At 44.5% G+C, this 7,500-nt stretch overlaps 1 pseudogene; it reads left to right on the top strand.

Moving 5' to 3' along the window:
• The window catches only part of LOC120551251, a 37,103-nt pseudogene that overhangs the window by 9,263 nt on the left and 20,340 nt on the right, over window positions 1-7,500 (top strand).

Genomic DNA, 7,500 nt, shown 5'->3' with positions numbered 1-7,500 from the left:
TCTCTCTCTCTCTCTCTCTGGGGGTATCGTGCTACCTTTGCCTTTTTCTCTCTGGTTTGTCCTTTGCCTTTTTCTCTGGGTGTTGTACCTTTGCCTCTCTCTCTCTCTCTCTCTCTCTCTCTCTCTCTAGTATCATGCTAGCCTGTTTCTCTCTCTCTCTCTCTCTCTCTCTCTCTCTCTCTCTCTCTGGGGTTTGCTAGCCTTTCGCCTCTACCCTCTCTCTCTCTCTCTCTCTCTCTCTCTCTCTCTCTCTGGGTGTCATGCTACCCTGTTCAGCCTCCTCTCTCTCTCTCTCTCTCTCTCTCTCTCTCTCTCTCTCTCTCTCTCTCTGGGGTTCTCATACCTTTCGCCTCTCTCTCTCTCTCTCTCTCTCTCTCTCTCTCTCTCTCTCTCTCTCTGGGTATCGTTACCTGTTCAGCCCTCTCTCTCTCTCTCTCTGGTTTCTCTTTCAGCCTCTCTCTCTCTCTCTCTCTCTCTCTCTCTCTCTCTCTCTCTCTCTCTGGTCTGCTTACCTGTTCAGCCCTCTCTCTCTCTCTCTCTCTCTCTCTCCTCTCCTCTCTCTCTCTCTGGTATCATGCTACCTGTTCAGCCTCTCTCTCTCTCTCTCTCTCTCTCTCTCTCTCTCTCTCTCTCTCTCTCTGGGTGTCATGCTACCCTGTTCACCCTCTCTCTCTCTCTTTTCTACAGCGACTGTGAACAAACTAAATGGTACTGAAAAAAAACATTCCTTGAGCCGTACTCGCTACGATTTTGTCAGAGATTAATATCGACAGGTTTGGTTATTCTAGACTGGCCGAATATCCTCGTCCCCTGGCCTGTGACCCATGAAGGACTGAAGGACCCGATGTTGTCCAAGCGTTCCCTTTAGTCTCATCATACCACACCAATCTCTGTGCTTCTCTCCCACCAGTGAACCTGTGCTCTAACCCAGAGGACAAGCTGCAGATCTACAGGGATAACTTTGAGAAAGCCTACCTGGACTCCACCGAGAGGTTTTACAGAACGCAAGCACCGTCCTACCTGCAACAAAACGGCGTCCAGAACTACATGAAATATGTACGCAACGATAATACTGATTACTGATGAAGCCCACGTGCTAGTAGGAAGGATGTGGTTAGTTTAAAATGCTAGAAAGGTCCGTGTTGTTGGCTAGTCAGCTGTCCATCTGGATTGTACTCCTAAGTCAAGGCTAGGTGGCCTGTTTTAGTTCAAATGTTGTTTTGTCTGTATGGGCTTGAATATTATAAACTGCAAATATGTCAGTATAGTCAATGATTTTCACCCGAATGTAGCATTAAAGGGATAGTTCGGATCTTTTCAGGGAGGTTGTATAAGCTACTTCTCAACAGTCAGGGTATCACCAACAGTATTTTCACCACTTTACCTTGCTGTCAGACAACCGTCATCTCCTTTCGACATAAACTATGATTTTATTTCACAGGACGTGGAAGTTTCTGGTCTACTGCTGCCTTGATCAGTTAGTTTGTTAGTTTTGTTAGTTCCCAATCCTTTAAAACACCCAAAGTCACACAATGACCCAAACAAACTAACCGATGGAGGCAGCGGATGAGCAACATCTCTGTGGTAAAATGATTTTGTCAAAGGAGTTGTGGAGGCTTTGAAGAGAGCAGAGATGACAGTTCTCCCATCGTAAAGGGCCGTCTGACAGCCAGGTAAAGAGGTGAAAATATTCTAAATATAGCGTAGACTTAAAGCGATATTGATTTTTTTTTTTAGGTGTCTAAAATCCATTTAGTAGCTGGACACAGCAGGACATTGCTCAGCTCCTCCCTGTTTCTCCAAACTGGGGGGCGTGCCGACCAGCATCTACTGAAGCTAACACGCTGACTATGGAGAAGTGGCTCCTACAACCACACTTCTAAAGATCCAAACTCTCCCTTCAAGCTAAGTTTTGTGGACAGTTAGGAGAAGAAAAATGAGTTACCTTGGTTTTGTGAATGATGATTTATTTCTATTGTTTGCTCTACAGTGGTTCGTATTACCTTGATTTGTATTATGTGTTTTGTGTTGATGTATTTCCCCGCAGGCAGACGCAAAGCTGAGAGAAGAGGAGAAGAGAGCACTTAGATATCTCGAGACGCGTCGTGAATGTAACTCCGTTCAAGCAGTAAGTGTCTCCGACTAGACCTGAAGTACAGTATATTTCGTGCTTGTAGCATGTTGTCAGATCTACCGAATGCCCGATGTCTTCGCTTCGGTTAAAAGCACCAGACATATTCTGAAAGAAGACCTTTCAGGAGTCTCGTTAACTTGATGTGGTGCCTGTTTATCGACGTCAAAGTGAGCCTTTGCTTTCTGTGCGCCCTCGCAGCTTATGGAGTGTTGTGTGAATGCTCTGGTGACCTCGTTCAAAGAGACCATCTTAGCCGAATGCCCAGGGATGATCAAACGGAACGAGACGGACAGTAAGTAGTTTTTTTTTTTTGTAAATGTAGCGTGATTAAAGTGAGCCTTGTTTGTTTGAAAAGACACAGTCTGTTCAAAAATCACATGCCAAGAATGACATCAATTGAGTATGTAGTGTGTTCCAGCTGCATAATATATGGATTTGTGTACACGAGAAATGGCTGGATGTACACGAGACTGGCAAGAATTTCAGAGTATGAGACGTGAGCTTATAAACAATGGTCAACCGCCCCAAAATGCATTGCTGCTGTCCAGGCTGTCCAATGGCGGACTGCGGGGTGGACAGTTTTGAATAATTAAATGTGGATAAAATAATAATTATGAATGATGAGTTGAATGATGAGTTGAGTTACAGTTAAAGGTGTTCTTTTAGGCTTTTTAGGCTACAACATTTTTTGTCACATACAGCAAATATCTCCTCACTATCTGCTAGCTGTCTGTCCCCTGAACACACTGTAAAAAACATCTCCTCACTATCTGCTAGCTGTCTGTCCTCTGAACACACTGTAAAAAACATCTCCTCACTATCTGCTAGCTGTCTGTCCCCTGAACTCACTGTAAAAAACATCTCCTCACTATCTGCTAGCTGCCTGTCCCCTGAACACACCGTAAAAACATCTCCTCACTATCTGCTAGCTGCCTGTCTCCTGAACACACTGTAAAAACATCTCCTCACTATCTGTTAGCTGCCTGTCTCCTGAACACACTGAAAAACATCTCCTCACTATCTGCTAGCTGCCTGTCCTCTGAACACACTGTAAAAACATCTCCTCACTATCTGCTAGCTGTCTGTCCTCTGAACACACTGTAAAAACATCTCCTCACTATCTACTAGCTGCCTGTCCCCTGAACACACTGTAAAAAACATCTCCTCACTATCTGCTAGCTGCCTGTCCCCTGAACACACTGTAAAAAACATCTCCTCACTATCTGCTAGCTGCCTGTCCTCTGAACACACTGTAAAAAACATCTCCTCACTATCTGCTAGCTGTCTGTCCTCTGAACACACTGTAAAAAACATCTCCTCACTATCTGCTAGCTGCCTGTCCCCTGAACACACTGTAAAAAACATCTCCTCACTATCTGTTAGCTGCCTGTCCCCTGAACACACTGTAAAAAACATCTCCTCACTATCTGCTAGCTGTCTGTCTCCTGAACACACTGTAAAAAACATCTCCTCACTATCTGCTAGCTGCCTGTCCCCTGAACACACTGTAAATGAGTGAAAAATACTGGAAATTATTGAAGTAAGTGACAGAGGTAATGTTGATGTACATTTGCGATAAAGTATTTTCATTCAGCGGTAGCTGGGAGCGGTAGCGCTGTGATGGATACAGTCGTGTGTTGCAGTAAAGACGCGTTGCGTGACTTCACTTCAGGGTTCTCCTGCTGGTTAGGTTTATTTACGAAGGTGTAGTAGGCAGTGTGCCGTACACGCTGTACTGACTTGATGTAGTGGCATCAACATTCACTATTGCATCAGCCAGATAGACTTTAAAAATAGAAAGCTGCTCCCGATGTTGGTTGGTTTCCTGCCAGCGAGGCCAGCAGAGCTCCGACTCGCCAGCACCAGTCGTAGTTGATGAGCATTTCTTCTGGTGGCTGGTGGGATTTTTTTTACCCTGTGTAGTTTCTATTGTTTGAGAGTTTAACTTCTGGGTTTGCCTTTTTATTTTGTAGGTTTTGTTGACAATTAGTAATATTATTTTTGTTTTTCATTTGTTATCTTCAGTTTCAACTTTCTATTTTATTGAATGTTGCACTAGACAACACCTTGTAGCCCTGGTTTTGAAAGGCACTTACGTACTTACTTAAAGCGCTCATATTATGCTCATTTTCAGGTTCATAATTGTATTTAGAGGTTGTACCAGAATAGGTTTACATGGTTTAATTTTCAAAAAACATCATATTTTTGTTGTACTGCACATTGCTGCAGCTCCTCTTTTCACCCTGTGTGTTGAGCTCTCTGTTTTAGCTACAGAGTGAAGCATCGCAGTTCTGTTCCATCTTTGTTGGGAGTCGCACATGCTCAGTACCTAGGTAAGGACTACTAGCCAGTCAGAAGCAGAGTATGAGGGCGTGCCCTGACAGTACCTAGGTAAGGACTACTAGCCAGTCAGAAGCAGAGTATGAGGGCGAGCCCTGACAGTACCTAGGTAAGGACTACTAGCCAGTCAGAAGCAGAGTATGAGGGCGTGCCCTGACAGTACCTAGGTAAGGACTACTAGCCAGTCAGAAGCAGAGTATGAGGGCGAGCCCTGACAGTACCTAGGTAAGGACTACTAGCCAGTCAGAAGCAGAGTAAGAGTATGCGTGCCCTGACAGTAGCTAGGTAAGGACTACTAGCCAGTCAGAAGCAGAGTATGGGGGCGTGTCCTGACAGTACCTAGGTAAGGACTACTAGCCAGTCAGAAGCAGAGTATGAGGGCTGCCCTGACAGTAACTTTAGGTAAGGACTACTAGCGTACAAGTAGAGTAGGTGAGGGGGGGTCGGGACAGTACCTAGGTAAGGACTACTAGCCAGTAAGAAGCTGAGTATGGTGTGACGACAGTACCTAGGAAAGGAATGGACTAAGCCAGGAAGCATAGTATGGTGCCCTGACAGTACCTAGGTAAGGACTACTAGCCAGTCAGAAGCAGAGTATGGAGGGCCCAGCCCTGACAGTAGCTAGGTAAGGACTACTAGCCAGTCAGAAGCAGTGTATGAGGGCTGCCCTGACAGTACCTAGGTAAGGACTACTAGCCAGTCAGAAGCAGAGTATGAGGGCGAGCCCTGACAGTACCTAGGTAAGGACTACTAGCCAGTCAGAAGCAGAGTATGAGGGCGCGTTCTGACAGTAGCTAGGTAAGGACTACTAGCCAGTCAGAAGCAGAGTATTAGGAAGGTCCTGACAGTAGTAGGTAAGGACTACTAGCCAGTCAGAAGCAGAGTTGAGGGCGGTCCTGACAGTACATAGGTAAGGACTACTAGCCAGTCAGAAGCAGAGTATGAGGTCGTGCCCTGACAGTAGCTAGGTAAGGACTACTAGCCAGTCAGAAGCAGAGTATGAGGGCGTGTCCTGACAGTAGCTAGGTAAGGACTACTAGCCAGTCAGAAGCAGAGTATGAGGGCGTGTCCTGACAGTACCTAGGTAAGGACTACTAGCCAGTCAGAAGCAGTGTATGAGGGCGAGCCCTGACAGTACCTAGGTAAGGACTACTAGCCAGTCAGAAGCAGAGTATGAGGGCGTGCCCTGACAGTAGCTAGGTAAGGACTACTAGCCAGTCAGAAGCAGAGTATGAGGGCGTGTCCTGACAGTAGCTAGGTAAGGACTACTAGCCAGTCAGAAGCAGAGTATGAGGGCGTGTCCTGACAGTACCTAGGTAAGGACTACTAGCCAGTCAGAAGCAGTGTATGAGGGCGAGCCCTGACAGTACCTAGGTAAGGACTACTAGCCAGTCAGAAGCAGAGTATGAGGGCGTGCCCTGACAGTACCTAGGTAAGGACTACTAGCCAGTCAGAAGCAGAGTATGAGGGCGTGTCCTGACAGTACCTAGGTAAGGACTACTAGCCAGTCAGAAGCAGAGTATGAGGGCGAGTCCTGACAGTACCTAGGTAAGGACTACTAGCCAGTCAGAAGCAGAGTATGAGGGCGGGGACTTTGGGCTTTTTCACTTTGTAAACCTATAACATGCACAATAAAAGATATATAACACAATAAAGGGAAGGGAAAAAGCCGAAAAGCATAATATGAGCACTTTAATTAACCTGTTTTTGGGGCTTTGCAGTGCGGATCACTCGCAACATTGCCATCAATTATTACTATATATTTTGTATTAATATTATTTCTAGCAGTAGTAGAAGTATTTGAATCTAATCCATGTCGTTAAGAATTATGATGAACTTTAGGGACAAGGTCTGTAGGAGCCTGCACACTCTATGGTAGTCTGCAGAGAGTCTGCTTCAGTCCTCTGGCCGCTGGACTTCACAGTTAGACGTCTGGGAAGTCTGCATGCGCAGGAGGTTTAAGATTCAGCCAGTATGTTTTCCTCTGTGTAATCGGGCAGCACGAAATGAGTATGCAACATGCGACAACGTTGTTGAATTACGCTGTAACGACATTACTTGCAAAAGAATAAACCGATATTAAAGTGTACTCAGTTCTGCTGCTTTCAGTATTCTGCTAAAACAAATTGCTTGTTGAATATCAAACACATGAAAGGGAATAATTTGCAACATTCTTTCATTGAACAAAAATGTACCACTACAAAAAGTGATAGTTACATTTTAAAGTGCACTGTCTGTTGCGATATGTCGCAGTGTGTTTATTGTGCCCTGTTGATATCGCGATGACGATTTAAAAAAATAAAATAAACTATACGTTGTGCAGCCCTCGTGTGTAACACAAATTTTCTCCCCCCCCGATTAGAGCTGCACTTGATGTTTTCACTGATGGACAAGGTTCCCAGCGGGATCGAGCCCATGCTGAAAGACCTGGAAGAACATATCCTCAATGCTGGACTAGCAGACATGGTGGCTGCTGCCGAGACTATCACTACGGTACGTGCACAAACGCACACTTCAACCATTGGTTAGCTCGTCTCGTCAAACCCATTTCCAGTCCAAGTTTCAAGTAATTTATTGTCAACAGGAATTTGGCAAATGTATTATGTGTACAATGAGAAGTGTATATTGTATTTGCCAAATTCCTGTATGTATGTATGTATGTATGTATATGTATACATACATACATACATACATACATACATACATACATACATGCAGGAATTTGGCGAATGCAATGTACACTTCTCATTGTACACATAATACATTTGTATGTATGTAATTTGTAGGTAAGTATACATGCATATATAAACACACTGTACAGGGTTCATACGTTTTGAAAATTTGAAAAGTGCAAATTCCAGGCCTGGAAAGGTTTTGGAAACCTAAAAAGACCCAGAAAGTTTTGGAAAAGTCATGGAATTGTTTTTAACACAGCATAATAATAATAATAATATGTCATTAATAAAAGTATCTGACTGTATGTATGCATGTATGTAGAAAGTTAACCGGGTAAGCGTATATGTTCT

Source organism: Perca fluviatilis, chromosome 2, assembly GCF_010015445.1.
Source record: "Perca fluviatilis chromosome 2, GENO_Pfluv_1.0, whole genome shotgun sequence".
Taxonomy (NCBI): domain Eukaryota; kingdom Metazoa; phylum Chordata; class Actinopteri; order Perciformes; family Percidae; genus Perca; species Perca fluviatilis.
The sequence above is the reverse complement of the archived record's forward strand: the minus strand, read 5'-3'. Positions and strand labels throughout refer to the sequence as shown.